Here is a 16475-nt window from a genome sequence, read left to right as displayed (position 1 = left end):
TAATTTTCGTTCAACTGTCAGAAAGTGAAAGAAAAGTAGTGTTTTAGCCGCCTCCCTCGTCTTAATCAAACTATATAAAATAATTTGATGATGCCTGCTGCAAGCTGCTTACAGATCTAATCATACCATTAATACCCTAACTATATTCTATTTTTTTATTTTTGATTTCACGATATGAGAAAAAATTGATATCTATTAATACAAAACATCACAGTCATAATAAATCTATGTCTGTCAACTGTTTAATAGTAAGATGGTTGTCTTTACTAAATTGTCCTGCCTATCATTTTTTAGGTTAATAAATGGTAATTCAACGCAACACAAGTGGGGCTGCGATCAAAATTTAAAAACAAAAGACTTAATTTTAAATGAAAATTGAAAAAATGATTCTAAGTTCCAAGTATTTATAAATATGGCTGGACTGCTGGAGTATTGGAAGCCGACCTGCATAACAAGTGAGACTATTCTACTTATAAATTATATTCCTAGAAATATGTCGGTAAAGAAGTCTGCGAAGTTTTCCGTCCCATTGCTACTTTCTCCAAAAATATATGGAGAGACCAATTTCTTCCTGCTCATGACTTGGTAATTTTCCATTTTCTGGTAAAAACGTGCACTCTATTTTTTCTTTTTCAATGACTTTTTCAAGCAGTCTCAGGTATTTGATTCTTTAACCAAAGAAATTGACCCGTTGAAAGAGAAAGTGAAGGACATGTTGATGGCTTCTACAGCTGATCCTATTGAGAATGTTAAATTCATAGATGCTCTGCTTCGTCTTGGTGTTTCATATCACTTTGAGAATGATATAGAAAACCAATTGGAAAGCATTTTCAATTCCCTCCAAAGTGTCCTTGTCGCCGGAAATGACCTTGACTTAAACTCTACTTCTATTGTCTTTCGAGTTTTCAGACAATATGGCTTTAAAATGTCTTGCGGTAAGGATTACGACATTCACATGTGAATACTGAAATAACTATTCATGTTATTATTAACTAATCCACTATGCGAATCAGATGTTTTCAACAAATTCAAAGACATTGATGGAAAGTTGAAAGAAATCCTGATCGATGATGGTAAGGGAATATTAAGTCTGTACGAAGCTAGCCATCTGAGAGTTCATGGAGAGTGTATATTAGAGGAAGCCCTTGCATTCACCACGGAAAACTTGAACTCATCGGCAAACAAGTTTAGCCCGCTTCTTGTCAAGCAAATAACCAACGCCCTTGATCAGCCATTGAACAAATCCCCTCCAAGGCTGGCGGCAAGGACCTATATCTCTTTCTATGAGGAGAAGTGTCCAGAAATGAGATCCTGCTAAAGTTTGCAAAGCTAGACTTTAATCGAGTACAACTACTTCATAAACAGGAGATCAGCCAAATCGCAAGGTAAAAAAAGAAAGCATTTGGCATTACTTTGAGGAATGGTTTTCTGATGACTTTTTCATGCATGATAATGGTATTTTTATATCGTAGGTTTTGGGAGGACAACAAGTTTTCCTCTGAGCTTTCTTATGCACGGAGAGATACGTGGAGGTCTACACATGGATCAATTCCCTATTTTATGAACCTCGCTATACACAGTGGCGGATACTTCTTTCTAAGCTGTTAGTAGTTATATCAATTTAGATGACACGTTTGATGCATATGGGACACCTCAAGAGCTTCAACGTTTTATAGATGCGTTAAAGAGGTCACAAGATGCATTCTTCTACTTATCATACTGATCTTAGTCATCTCCCAAGTACTAGAACTAATGTTCATACACTTTCATAGTTTCCAGGTGGGAGATTGGTGCTCTGGATGAGTTGCAAGATTACACTAAAGTTATCTGCAATGCCGTGCTTGCGGTTTTTGATGAAATATATGAAGAGGCTACGAAGGAAGGAAGATCTTATTGTGTCCCTTATGCAAAAGAGGCTGTAAGTTATTCATCAATAGCTCATGTTTCCCTTATGAGTATTTGTTCATTCTAATTGGCCGTATGATTTAGCTCCTTCAATTAGCGAACGACTATCATGCTGAGACGAAATGGTATCATGATGGTTATGTACCAACATTTGAGGAGTACATGAGCGTTGCAAAGAAGACATCCACTTTCGGTGTATTGATGACAATAGCATTCATCGGGATGGGGGAAATGGCAGGGACAGAAGCATTTGAATGGCTCCGAAAGGAACCCAAAATTATGGAGGCTATAGATGTTATAGGTCGTCTCATGGATGACATAGTGTCACATAAGGTATCTCTTTATATTTCTACTATTGATTACCTTAAAACAATTATTTCAATTTATTTGACTGGTTCGCTTGTTCCGATTGAAGTTTGAGCAATTGCGAGAGCATGCGCCTTCCAGTGTTGAATGCTTCATGAAACAACACAACCTTTCAGAGAAACTTACTCTTAAAGCATTTGAGAAACTGTTGGAGGATGCATGGAAGGATATAAACGAGGAATGTATGACACCTACAGTCGTTCCAAGAGATCTGCTCTTACGACATTTGAACTTTGCTCGACCGTCATATATGTTTTATAAGCATGGAGATGGTTACACAGATCCCAAATATGTGAAAGATTACATCCGTACGTTGTTCGTTGATCCGATACCCATTTAAAGACTCGTTTTCCAGCTTTCTTGGTGCTTGGCCATGCATATTTGTGTTTAAATCAATCTTATGTTACCTTATTTAAGGTGTGCTATAAAATACCAATAAGTGTGTTACTATAATACCGTCAAGTGGACTCAACCGTAAAATAGAATATTATTATTCCTAGATGTCTTAAGTTTGAGTAGCTGTAACTACATGGTTTATGTTGTTAATTGATTAAGAGAGTTCTAAACAAATATTTATTTTATGTATGTTGTTGAATCTTCGAATAATATATCATGTATAATTTAAGGGTACATTTGATTTATGAGATGTAATTTTATTTTTGAAAATTGATTCTCGAATTTTATAAAATGAAGATAACATGAAACAATAAAGAAGTTGTGAAGGTTACTAAATGCTATCATCAATTAATACGAAGATCACATTAGTAAACTTGGAGAAATTATTTCATGAATATTTTTCACCATGTCATCAATAATCCCGACTAATTACAAGGGTTCACGTCAATTTTTTTTCCGACATCATTTATACACTAATTTTTTATTTTCCAAATCAAATTCTTCATTAATGCATATTAAAATTAAATCTAAATTTAATGATTGTTTTTAGGTTCTTTATTAATGTCTTTCTTATCCACCAAAACATCTAAGCGTTAGTTTCTGAAAAACGTGAATTCTGACGCTAGACCTAGGAAATCTTGACAATTGCTGGTCGCAGAGGGGCTGGCAAGACAAACATTGTTGGAAGTTAGAGATGGAATGATCCTGGATTAGAGCGTGTTCTTTTAAATAACAAAGCACTAGATCCTGGCCACTTTCGAAGGATACTAGATTATGTTACACAAGATGAGTTCCTTTTCCCGCTTCTAACCGTCCAAAAAAAAATCTCATGTACAACTCTCGTCTCAGGTTGCACGATGGCCATGGCAAGGCCGCGATCAGAATAAAAGATCAGTTACTCCAAGAGCTTGGATTACAGCATGTTGCCAATGTTAGAAATGGTGATGAATCAAATCGTTGCATTTCAGATGAAGAGAAACGTAGAATATCGATCGGGGTCGATCTAGACATTTAGTTCATGACCAGACTATTTTTTGCTTGATGAACCGATATCGGGATTAGAGTCGGCGCCTGCCCTTCATTTAGCACTGTTGTTGAAACTTATGGCTACAAAACAAGGCGAGACAATTGTTTTGACAGTCTATCAACATGGTTTTCGAATTCTCGAGCTGTTCGACCGAACTTTACTGTTATCAAATGGAACTATTCTTCCCTACATCTTCTTGAGCAACGTCTCTGATTTACTGGTTATTTCTGTCCTTGCCATATTAATGTTCTGGAGTATGACATCGATGTGACAAAAGCCTTAGTAGTAGACACCAAAGAGAGTGAAGACGATATAAAAGAAATCTTCAGCTCCGTAATGTTGAAGAAGAAAACAATGCCTTTTATGCCAACCCTCAATTCAAGGAGATTCTGATATTGGGTCAGAGATTTTCTAGTAGCAAGAACAGTGCAAGCAGTACTTGCTGGGAGTGTGCTCAGCACTATATTTAACATTGAGGAAATAATGTATAGAAATTCATCACAAGGTGAAGTCAATGGACTCAAAATGCAGTTCAAACCAATACATACATAAATTTTTGCAGTATCGTGTTGTATTTTTCTTGGTTCACTCATTCACGACGACCATCAATTGTCAAGATTTCCCAGGTTTAGCTTCACAATTCACGTTTTTCAGGATCTAGTGCTTTGATGTGTCGGTGGAAAAGAAAAGTAATGAACAAAGATCCTAAAAATAATCCTTAAATTTAGATTTAATTTTGATATACATCAATCAAGAATTTAATTGGAAAAACATTTTGTGTGTAAAAGACGTGGATAAAAAAATCGATGTAGACTTTTTTTAATTAGTTAAAATTGTTAATAATATAATAAAAAATTCATGAAATAAAATTTCGTAAAAATGAGATGAAAATTGAAATAAAAAATTAAATACTTTTACTTAGCAGTTTGGGTAAGTCATTTACTATAAATTTAGTTTGGAAAAGAAATAAATTTTATCTGATAAATTTGAGTCAACAGTTTATTAGCTGAAAACGAAATTAATAATGAGGGGACGTGTAAAAGACTGGAGGCTTACGTAAAATTTATATTTCTCCATAAAGTACATTTAATGAATCGTTCGTAAATTATTTGATAAGACTTGAAATTTATTCGTAATTAATTTTTGAAGACTTGAAATTAGGGGTGTAAACAAATCGAGTCGAGGTTAAGTATTGCCGAGCTCGACTTGAATTTGAAAACTTTAAATGTAAGCTCGACTCGACTCAAAAACTCGTGAGCCTAAAATTTTCAAGCTCGACTCGAACTCGAAAATGCTCAAACTCAAAAATAATTCATGAGTTCAACCGAAACTCGAAACTCGAGCTCGATTGAAGCTCGATTGAAGCTCAACTTTGAGCTCAATTTAAGTTCGTTTGAAGCTCAAAGACGGGTTAGTTTTTAATTGTTGAAACTCATCCCCTTTTATAGATTCTCTTTACTCTTGTTCCCCAAGAACCACCGATGTGGGATATGAACTACTTTCAAATAGCTCAGCAACAACAACTGCAATGGGGTTGTCTAAATTCACACCCCACCTTCAACTTCGATCTCCATCTCCATCTCCAGATCAAGGTTGCAGTAAAAAGGAGAAAGAGATAGTAATCCATTTTCAAAATCAAAAACTCTTAAGGTCTAACTCGGTTCATCACTCACTAACCCGAAGATCCAGAACAAAAAATGTTAGCTAAGTAAAAGGGTATAATAATAGTTTACAAAAGGATGGATTGAAGCTTTCATGAACTGATAACATCGTCTTCTTCATCTTCCATGATACTCTCCAATGAAGGCCTCCAACAACACTCCACTTTAACTGATCTAACTTTCTCCATTTCAGCCAAAAGTTCCCCTAACCGATACCCGCCATTATTGTTGTTCTTATTCTTCAGCTTCACTAACAACAACTCGAGCTCCTCTTTTGTAAGCACCATCTTCACCTTCATGCTGCCTTTTCCTCCGTTTTCCTTCTCAGCAGCTTCACGAATCTCTTCTATTTATTCTTTTTTCCACCTACTGCCTTGATCTGAATGTCTTCTCCATACAATTCCCCATGTGTTCTTTTTTCAACCGCATCACTCCAAATCACAGATCCTGCTGTTGCCTCCAAGTTAAGCATCTTTTTCTTCCCTCCAACATGAGATCCTTCCATTGTCAATCCTCCTGGACTCTCCTGTGAAGTAAGGCAGCTTTCGGTAGAACCATCAGCCCTCTGAGAAAGCAGACTGGTTGGCATTTCTTCTTCTTGGCCACATGCATTCACGACCTCAGCAGATTGGGCAGAGTAAAATCCAAGTGGATCCACTGAATAATTTCTCAGCATCTTATTACCAATGTCCAGTTTATCTGTTTTGATAACTTCAACACTTCCGATAAAATGATCAGCAAGCATCTTACAAGCTTTCTCAAGCATGGCCATATATTTTCGTTCAACATCCTAGCAATCTGCAAGTGTTTTTCAGCCTATATAGGACACATAATAACATTAGCCAGCTTGATGATGGTCTTCACACTCTGATCTGGAGGGTTTTATCAAACATATTGAGTAGGGTTTTCCTACAATCAATCAATTATATAAGCCACATAACAAGTTTCTCCAGATCAGAGAAACTATGGAATTACACAAGACCCCAGAAACATTCAATAAGCACTGCAACACTTTTAGTTACTTCATAGCTACATTCATAACAAGGAAATAACTACAAAAGGAAGAAAAAGATTACCTCAACTTGCAAATGTAATTTACTCTGTACTTCCATCTGTGCCCTTAATGCCTCCCTCACCTCATAACCCCTGCACGTAAAACTCATTTACATAAAGTAGCTTAAGATTTGAAATCCTAGCAACGAAACCATAGTTTCAAACAAGAGAGGAAAATTCTCACTCGTTTCATGTCAGAAGTTGGCAAGTTAATGGTATAGTTATTGGTTCCAGGGCTTTCTAAAAGATATGAAGCTGACATCCCTTCATGAAAATGAAGAAAAGAGAATTCAGTCTGTATTTCAATCACATTTGTTTAATTCTTATTTGTTTTAAATGTTCAGGTGTCATTTATGTTATTTTTCATATTATTTTAGCTTAAACCGAATATGATCAATTGCATATAAGACCCTATAGTTTATGCGCATTTTGTATTTAAGTCATTGGTTTAATTCCAATTTTGTAAGTTTAATTTTACATTTACGTGAATTTAACCATCATTCTAAAGTTAGTATATTTAGCTTAAATTAGTCCTCACATTTAGATTTCTCTTGATTTAGTCCTATTTAGGATTGTTTTCTTTAATTAGTTGTGTATATTTATTTTGCATGTTGATATGTTTATGTATAAGTATGCGATTGATTTATTTAGGAGTCACATAACATCATTTTGCATAATTTGTATGTTACCTTCCTGTGCATAACTTAACCTCTATCACATAATCGGATTTAGGGTTTAGGGTTTAGGGCTTATGGTTTAGGGTTTGTTGCAAAGACATTAATTAATCGATTTGGTATCGATTTATGAGGTAAGTATAATTTAGGGTTTAGGGTTTATGGTTTATGATTTAGGAGTCACATAACATCATTTTGCATAACTTAACCTCTATCACATAATCGGATTTAGGTTTTAGGGTTTATAGTTTAGGGTTTATTGCAAAGACATTAATTAACCGACTTTGTATCGATTTATGAGGTAAGTACAATTTAGGGTTTAGGGTTTAGGGTTTATGGTTTAAGATTTAGGGTTCATTACAAGAACATTATTTAAAATTTGAGGGTAGTTGTATTATATAATTTTTAATATATTTTAAAATTTTTATAATTATCAATAGTGTATTTTTAATATATTTTTAATAATGTAATTTTAAAAAATCTAAAATTATAATATAACATTTTTTCGAGCTGCTCACGAGCTTTTCGAGTCAAATATCGAGTAGCTCGTTTAGGCTCGTTAAGAACTCGAGTCGAGTCCATTCGATTCGAGTATTTATCGAGCCTTGATCGAATCGATCTCGAGTAACTCATGATTTGTCTTATCTCATTTATTGCCCTACTTGAAATTGTGAATGGTTGTAACAACCCGATAATATCAAAATAATAGTTAAATGGAATTGAAGATTTAATTGTGAAAATTTGTAATTTTTAGGGACTAAATTGAAAGATTTTAAAACTTGTAGCTTGTTTTAGAGTTAAAAAAAATTTAGGGACCAAGCCCTGAATTTACCCAAAAAAAATTAGGTATTTGGTTTATATATATGATATATGCGTGAATTGGGTTCTGAAAATTCCTCCCAAATTTCCATTTCCTTACCTCAACTTCCGACGACGATTTCGACACCGTCCGAATTCCGATCATCGTTTTGAAAGTACCATCATGTTTGTTATCGAGTCAGGAACAATCCCCTCAATTTAATTGAAGCGAAACGTTGCCAAACACCGTGAATTTCAAGTCAAAGCATCGACGTTTTTTTTAAGCTCAATCGCCTAGAAAATCCTAAATTCATCGTCGATCGCTACTCCGTTTACGACACCTCCCGCACCATCGTGTTCCTTGTGCCGTTTCGAGTCCGTCGGTGTCATCCTCGATCTCCGTTGACGGCGGCGCGTGGGGAGGTGGATCAGTCAAAGATTCGGCCGAGTCGAAATCGAGCTCTCCGCCGTTCAAAAATTTGAACCGATCTTAGTAAGTATCTAGAAATCGCTCAAAATAATTTTTAGAAATTTTTCCGTGATTTTTAGAGCCCCGGAGGACGCCGCACGCGCCGCCGTAGGCGAGTGAACGCTGGAAACCGGTTTTGACCGGTTTAACCGGTTTTGAACCGGTTTGACCAGTCACGACCCGACCCGTTGACCCGACCCGTTGACCGGTGCTATTCTGGGAATTAATTTGGTTTTGGTGTTATTTTGGGAATTAATTCGAAAAGGGTGCTATATTGGTAATTATTTTAAAAAGGGTGCTATTTGTGTAAAATGTTTGACAGTTTGTTGACCTCCTTTGACCAAAACTTTGACCGGCTTTGACCGGCTATTAAACGACCTTTGTTTTCGACCACAAATACCTATCCTGATAGTTTTCGACGTCTCGAATCCGTTTTTGGGGTCCATTTCACTAAATTCAAACCTGAAAGTCTCCAAATCGTCAGTCAAACCCGTTGACTTTATTTTTGACCAAGAATTTGAAATTTCGGAAAGTCATACTTTATGTTTTTCGACGTCTTGAATTTGATTCCGAAGTCCGTTTTGCCAAATTCTGACCCGAAATTCCCGAATCGAGCTTGTAAACCCAAAAGGCTTAATATTTTAATATTTTGATTATTTAAATGAGATTTGGTCAAGGATTTATTCAATAAAAATATTTTATGAAGGTACTCGTGTTTCACCTGAGCAATGATCAATTAGGTCCGGTGTTATCCGTTCGTTAGATCAGCCTGAACCGCGTACTACGAGAATTACCCGTAGGTTTCCGTATATTATTTAAATGGAATTGAAGATTTAATCGTGAAAATTTGTAATTTTTAGGGACTAAATTGAAAGATTTTAAAACTTGTAGCTTGTTTTAGAGTTAAAGAAAATTCAGGGACCAAGCCCTGAATTTACCCAAAAAATTAGGTATTTGGTTTATATATATGATATATGCATGAATTGGGTTCTGAATTCATCGTCGATCGCTACTCCGTTTACGACACCTCCCGCACCATCGTGTTCCTTGTGTCGTTCCGAGTCCGCCGGTGTCATCCTCGATCTCCGTTGACGGCATCGCGTGGGGAGGTGGATCAGTCAAAGATTCGGCCGAGTCGAAATCGAGCTCTCCGCCGTTCAAAAATTTGAACCGATCTTAGTAAGTATCTCGAAATCGCTCAAAATAATTTTTAGAAATTTTTCCGTGATTTTTAGAGCCCCGGAGGACGTCGCATGCGCCACACGCGCCGTCGTAGGCGAGTGAACGCTGGAAACCGGTTTTGAACCGGTTTGACCGGTCACGACCCGACCCGTTGACCGGTGCTATTCTGGGAATTAATTTGGTTTTGGTGCTATTTTGGGAATTAATTCTAAAAGGGTGCTATATTGGTAATTATTTTAAAAAGGGTGCTATTTGTGTAAAATGTTTGACAGTTTGTTGACCTCCTTTGACCAGAACTTTGACCGGCTTTGACCGGCTATTAAACGACCTTTGTTTTCGACCACAAATACCTATCCTGATAGTTTTCGACGTCCTGAATCCGTTTTTGGGGTCCGTTTCACTAAATTCAAACCCGAAAGTCTCCAAATTGTCAGTCAAACCCGTTGACTTTATTTTTGACCAAGAATTTGAAATTTCAGAAGGTCATACTTTATGTTTTTCGACGTCCTAAATTTGATTCCGAATTCCGTTTTGTCAAATTCTGACTTGAAATTCCCGAATCGAGCTTGTAAACCCAAAAGGCTTAATATTTTAATATTTTGATTATTTAAATGAGATTTGGTCAAGGATTTATTCAATAAAAATATTTTATGAATGTACTCGTGTTTCACCTGAGCAAGGATCAATTAGGTCCGGTGTTATCCGTTCGTTAGATCAGCCTGAACCGCGTACTACGAGAATTACCCGTAGGTTTCCGTATATTATTTAAATAATATTTAGATTATTTATATTAGGATTCCAATATGGATTTTTCCAATTCGTAGGGTCTAGCGCTACAGCAGAACGTGATCGACAGACCCAGTAATAGGCTTCCCTATCTGATTTCCCAGACTGTTACAGGTGTGTTTCCTGACAGTGTTATTTTACTGTTTTAAACTATCATATAAATAGTTTATCTGATATTTGACCTGGATTCTGATATGATATTTGACCTGAATTTTTATATGATACTTGACATGGACTCTGTTTTGTACTTGACTTGAATTATGTTTTAATTTTTGATATACATATATCCGTTATAAGCGGAATATGATTATTTTGGGGGGAATAATGTTGGAGGAAGTATACCTGGAGGTTCCTCTGCTGTGTGCTCAGGACCTTATTTACCGGCTCCTCTGCTGTGTGCTCAGGACCTTACTGGACTTGTTGGTGGGTGTATGGTTCTGGGGAACCTACACAATTTGGACTTGATGGATGGGGGTAGTATATATATATAAAACATGTTTGATAACTGATTTTACTGGAATATTTTATTCGTACGTTTTATACAATGTTTGGAGCACACTGAGCTTTTTAGCTCATTCTATAGTTTTTACCCTTTTTCAGATAATAGCAGACCATAAGCTAGCAGATTTGGCATCAGGGGAGATCAACTACTTATTTTGTACGAACATATATTTCTATATGTTTTTCAGTTATATTTTGTGACATGTATTTGCTATCGTTTTGGATATATCTGTAATATTAATATATTTTGTTTAATATTCTATAAGTTGTAATAAAAAAAACTCTGAATGGGATATGCGACCACTTAGGTTTGGGTCTAACTTACAGACCGGGTCTGGGGGTTACATTTGGTGGTATCAGAGCTTTCGGTTTTAAATACTCGGACTGTATATGGGTCCTAAATTTTGGATTTTTAAGAAATAAAAAAAATGTCACCTTATATTATGATTTAAAGTTTTCTCGAGATCACTGATGCTAATCTGACACATGTTTCAAATTCTTTCTGTAGAGCCTTATAGATCTAACGATGAATGCTGCTAGAGGTCGTAGGACAAGACGTGGACGTGGTAGAGGGCGAGTCACTCGACCTTCTGTTACGATAGACGATCCGATATCACCACGTGATCCTCCTGTTCCGCAAGTAGATCCGACTCTTTCTCATGATGATCAGTTTACTCCCGTGAGAGACCCTCCCGTCACTGAGGATGAGGATACTGAGATGAATGAAGACGCCATTACTAGAGCGATCTTCCGCATGTTTCAGAGAGCTGCTAGAGCCCCTAGTAACATGACTGCAGTGGAGATTTCAAATTCTTTGGTCGTTGCTGGTGTAGTTCCATTTGAGGGTATTACTGGTGGACCTCCGACAGACGCTGAGTATTGGCTGGAGGACACAGAGAGGATTATGGATGAAATGGACCTCAGACCTGAGCAGAAGTTGAAGGGGGCCGTAACTATGTTGAAGAAAGAAAGCTTCAGATGGTGGCAATCCATTTATGGTAGTATTCCGAGGAACCAATTAACATGGGATCTTTTCAAGACGCGCTTCCGGAGTCGCTACATCGGAGAGAGATATCTGCAGGAGCGACGCCAGGAGTTTCAGAATCTGGAGCAGGGTAATATGTCTGTTATGGATTACGAGGTTGAGTTCATCCGATTGAGCCGATATGCTCCTGGACTTGTGGACACTAAGACAGATCGATGCTTGAGGTTCGAGAATGGACTCAGGTATGAGATCAGGAGTCGAGTCGCTACCCATCGAGAGAGGAATTTTGATGCTTTGGTTGAGATAGCCAAGACTGCTGAGGAAATAGAGCGACTGGGTATGGAGCACAGGAGAGATAGTGATCGAGCTCAAACCCGATTCAGGAGGCCTCTGGTTCTGTTAATTCTTCTGCACATCCTAGCAGAGAGGCAGGGTGATTCATTTCAGAGAGGCGGTGCGAGTGTCAGACCTGTTGCATCCGGTTCTTCAATTGTACATTCTTCTAGACATGGTGAATCATCTGGGTTGCAACCTTTGAAGATATGTGATTACTGTGGAAAACATCATATTGGAGAATGCAGAATGAAATTGGGCACATGTTATAAGTGTGGTTCTGGTGACCATTTTTTGAGGGACTGTCCAGAGCGAGATCGTTCATTTCAGACACCAGCTCGTACTCCCGCTCGTACTCAGAGTACTGTTCAGACTCCAACAGTGAGTCATAGTCAGGGCAGAGTACCAGGATCGGCTAGTAGAGGCCGAGCATCTCAGAGTAGAGGTCCAGTGAGATCTGATGCCAGACAGCCTGCATTGGTTTACACTGCCAGACTTCGACAAGATCGTGATGGGCCAAATGTGACTGCAGGTACTGTTACTATTCATTCAGTTCCATACTTTGCATTGTTTGATAGTGGCTCTACAAATTCCTATGTATCATATTCTGTTTTTGAGGGTCTAAATATTCCTGTTGAGAATACTGAGCGTTCAGTGATAGTTCAAAGCCCCTTAGGCAAATCCATCGTGTTGGATCGTATTTTTAGAGAGTGCCCTATAGAGATCAATGGGGAGATTTTTCTGGCTGACCTGATGGATTTACCCTTTGAAGAGTTCAATTTGATTCTCGGCGTAGATTAGTTAGACAAACATCGAGTAAATATTGATTTTGAGACTAAGAGAGCTATTCTGAAGACCCTAGATAATCGAAATATTGTAATGATCGGGGAACGACGTGGATTTCTGACGAATGTTGTGTCTGCCTTGGTAGCGGAGAAGATGATCAGGAAGGGTTCCGAGGCGTTTCTTGCTTATATTTTGGACACTAGGAGATCGCAATCCGATATTAAAGGCATCCGAATTGTCAAGGAATTTCCTGATGTTTTTCCCGAGGAGTTGCCTGGATTACCTCCAGATAGAGAAGTCGAGTTTGTGATTGAAGTCTATTCTGGTTCCACCACGGTTTCAATGGCTCCTTATCGTATGGCCCCAAAGGAGCTTAAGGAACTGAAAGTTCAACTTCAGGAGTTGTTGGACAGGGGATTTATTCGACCTAGTGTATCACCGTGGGGAGCCTCAGTTCTCTTTGTCAAGAAGAAAGATGGGACGTTGAGACTCTGTATCGATTATAGGAAACTGAACAAGCTCACGGTGAAAAACAAATATCCTCTGCCCAGAATCGACGATCTATTTGACCAATTTCGAGGGGCTTCTATCTTTTCAAAGATAGACTTACGATCTGGTTATTATCAACTCAAAGTGAAAGATTCGGATATTCCGAAGACTGCTTTCCGTACTCGATATGGGCACTATGAGTTTTTAGTGATGTCATTCGGGTTAACTAATGCCCCTGCTGCTTTTATGGATCTGATGCATAGGGTGTTTCGACCTTATTTGGACCGGTTTGTAGTTGTATTCATTGATGATATACTGGTGTATTCTAGAGGTGAAGTAGAACATGAGGAGCATTTAAGAATTGTTCTTCAGACTCTATGGGAGAATAAGCTATACGCTAAGTTGAGTAAGTGTGAGTTCTGGCTCAGCAAAGTGACTTTTCTTGGACATATCGTCTCTACTGATGGCATTCAGGTGGATCCAAGCAAAGTGGAGGCTATTCTGAACTGGAAGCAACCCAGAAACGTCTCTGAGATCCGTAGTTTCTTGGGCTTAGCTGGTTACTACCGTCGTTTCTTTGAGGGGTTCTCCCTTATTGCAGCTCCTCTGACGAAACTATTGAGGAAAGATGTTCCATTTGTCTGGTCTGAGGACCAACAAGCTAGCTTTGAGAAATTGAAGACTGTTTTAACTCAAGCCCCAGTGTTTATTCAGCCTGAATCTGGGAAGGATTTTTCTGTCTACAGTGATGCTTCTCATTCTGGATTAGGATGTGTTTTGATGCAAGAGAAGAAGGTTGTCGCTTATGCGTCATGTCAGTTAAGGCCGCATGAGCGTAATTATCCTACTCACGATCTGGAATTAGCTGCGGTGGTTTTTGCTTTAAAGATCTGGAGACACTACCTCTATGGAGAAAAGTGTTATATATATACTGATCATAAGAGTCTGAAGTATCTGCTTACTCAAAAAGAATTGAATTTGAGACAGCGTCGCTGGTTGGAGCTTTTAAAGGACTATGATTTTTGAGATAGAATATCATCCAGGGAAGGCTAATGTAGTGGCAGACGCCTTGAGCCGTAAGGCGATATCAGATATCAGAGCCTTATTTGCCAACTTGAGCTTATTTGATGATAATAGCCTGTTAGCAGAGTTACAGGTTAAACCTACTTTGGCCGAGGAGATTAAGGCCAAACAACTCCTTGATAGCTCGTTGCTTCCCATTATTGAACAAGTTAAGCATGGATCGAGTTCGGAGTATACTGTGGATCAGGATGGTATTTTGTGTTTTCACGGTCGTTACTACGTCCCTAAAGATGATGAGTTAAGACAGATTATTCTTCAGGAGGCTCATAATAGTCTTTATGTTATGCATCCTGGTGGGGACAAAATGTACAATAATCTCAAAGAGCGCTACTTTTGGACTGGTATGAAGAAGAATATTTCAGATTTTGTGGCAAGGTGTTTGACTTGTCAGCAGGTTAAGGCAGAGCACCAGCATCCGTCTGGATTGTTACAGTCAATTAAGATTCCTAAGTGGAAATGGGAGCGTGTTACGATGGACTTCGTTACTGGTCTTCCTCTAACTCCTTCCAAAAAGGATTCTATCTGGGTGATTGTTGATCGACTCACCAAGTCAGCGCACTTTATCCCTATTCGGGTTAATTATTCTCTGGATAAACTGGCTAAGTTGTACATTTCTGAGATCGTTAGACTTCATGGTGTTCCGTTGTCTATCATATCTGATCGAGATCCGAGATTCACTTCCAGGTTCTGGAAAGCTTTGCACGAGGCTCTGGGTACTCGTTTGAATTTCAGTACAGCTTTTCATCCCCAAACTGATGGGCAGTCTGAGCGAGTGATTTAGGTGTTGGAGGATATGTTACGGGGTTGTGTGATTGATTTCCGTGGTAGTTGGGAAGATTTCTTGCCATTAACTGAGTTTGCTTACAATAATAGTTATCAGGCGAGTATTCGCATGGCACCGTACGAGGCTCTGTATAGACGTAGATGTCGTACTCCTATATGTTGGACAGAGTTACATGATAGAAAAACTTTGGGTCCAGACTTAGTTCGAGAGACTGAAGATACTGTCAGACTGATCCGTGATCGTTTAAGAGAGGCATTTGATAGGCAGAAGTCATACGCAGATAAGCGACGTAAGGATATCGAGTTTGAGGTTGGAGATCAGGTTTTTCTCAAGGTATCTCCATGGAAGAAGGTATTGAGATTTGGACGTAAAGGTAAACTGAGTCCGCGATTTATTGGGTCGTATCGTATTCTGAAGAAAGTTGGACATGTTGCTTATCAGCTTGAGTTGCCTTCCCAACTCAGTCGTATTCATGATGTTTTTCATGTTTCTATGTTGAGGCGATACTGTCCAGATCCAGATCACATCATCCAGGTTGATGAGGTAGAGCTGAGACCTGATTTGTCATATGAGGAGGAGCCTGTTCAGGTTTTAGAGAGGGATGAGCGAGTCCTTCGGAATAGGCGTATTCCAATGGTCAAAGTGCAGTGGAGTAATCGTAGCCCCTCAGAAGCTACTTGGGAGACATTGGAGTCAATGGAGGTTCAATTTCCTCATCTGTTTTCATAAGGTAAATTTCGAGGACGAAATTTCTTGTAGAGGGGGAGAATTGTAACAACCCGATAATATCAAAATAATAGTTAAATGGAATTGAAGATTTAATCGTGAAAATTTGTAATTTTTAGGGACTAAATTGAAAGATTTTAAAACTTGTAGCTTGTTTTAGAGTTAAAGAAAATTCAGGGACCAAGCCCTGAATTTACCCAAAAAATTAGGTATTTGGTTTATATATATATGATATATGCATGAATTGGGTTCTGAATTCATCGTCGATCGCTACTCCGTTTACGACACCTCCCGCACCATCGTGTTCCTTGTGTCGTTCCGAGTCCGCCGGTGTCATCCTCGATCTCCGTTGACGGCATCGCGTGGGGAGGTGGATCAGTCAAAGATTCGGCCGAGTAGAAATCGAGCTCTCCGCCGTTCAAAAATTTGAACCGATCTTAGTAAGTATCTCGAAATCGCTCAAAATAATTT

The 16475-nt window shown here is 38.3% G+C and overlaps 2 pseudogenes; one reads left to right on the top strand and one right to left on the bottom strand.

Annotated features, from left to right (window-relative positions):
• Positions 1–412: 412 nt before the first annotated feature.
• Positions 413–2740, top strand: LOC120160152 (annotated as a pseudogene).
• Positions 2741–5701: 2961 nt separating this feature from the next.
• On the bottom strand, positions 5702–6700 carry LOC120160151 (annotated as a pseudogene).
• Positions 6701–16475: the final 9775 nt, after the last annotated feature.

Source organism: Hibiscus syriacus, unplaced genomic scaffold (assembly GCF_006381635.1).
Source record: "Hibiscus syriacus cultivar Baekdansim isolate YM2019G1 unplaced genomic scaffold, ASM638163v2 tig00111392_pilon, whole genome shotgun sequence".
Taxonomy (NCBI): Eukaryota; Viridiplantae; Streptophyta; class Magnoliopsida; order Malvales; family Malvaceae; genus Hibiscus; species Hibiscus syriacus.
Note: the sequence above shows the minus strand (reverse complement) of the source record. Positions and strands in the feature narration are given on the sequence as shown.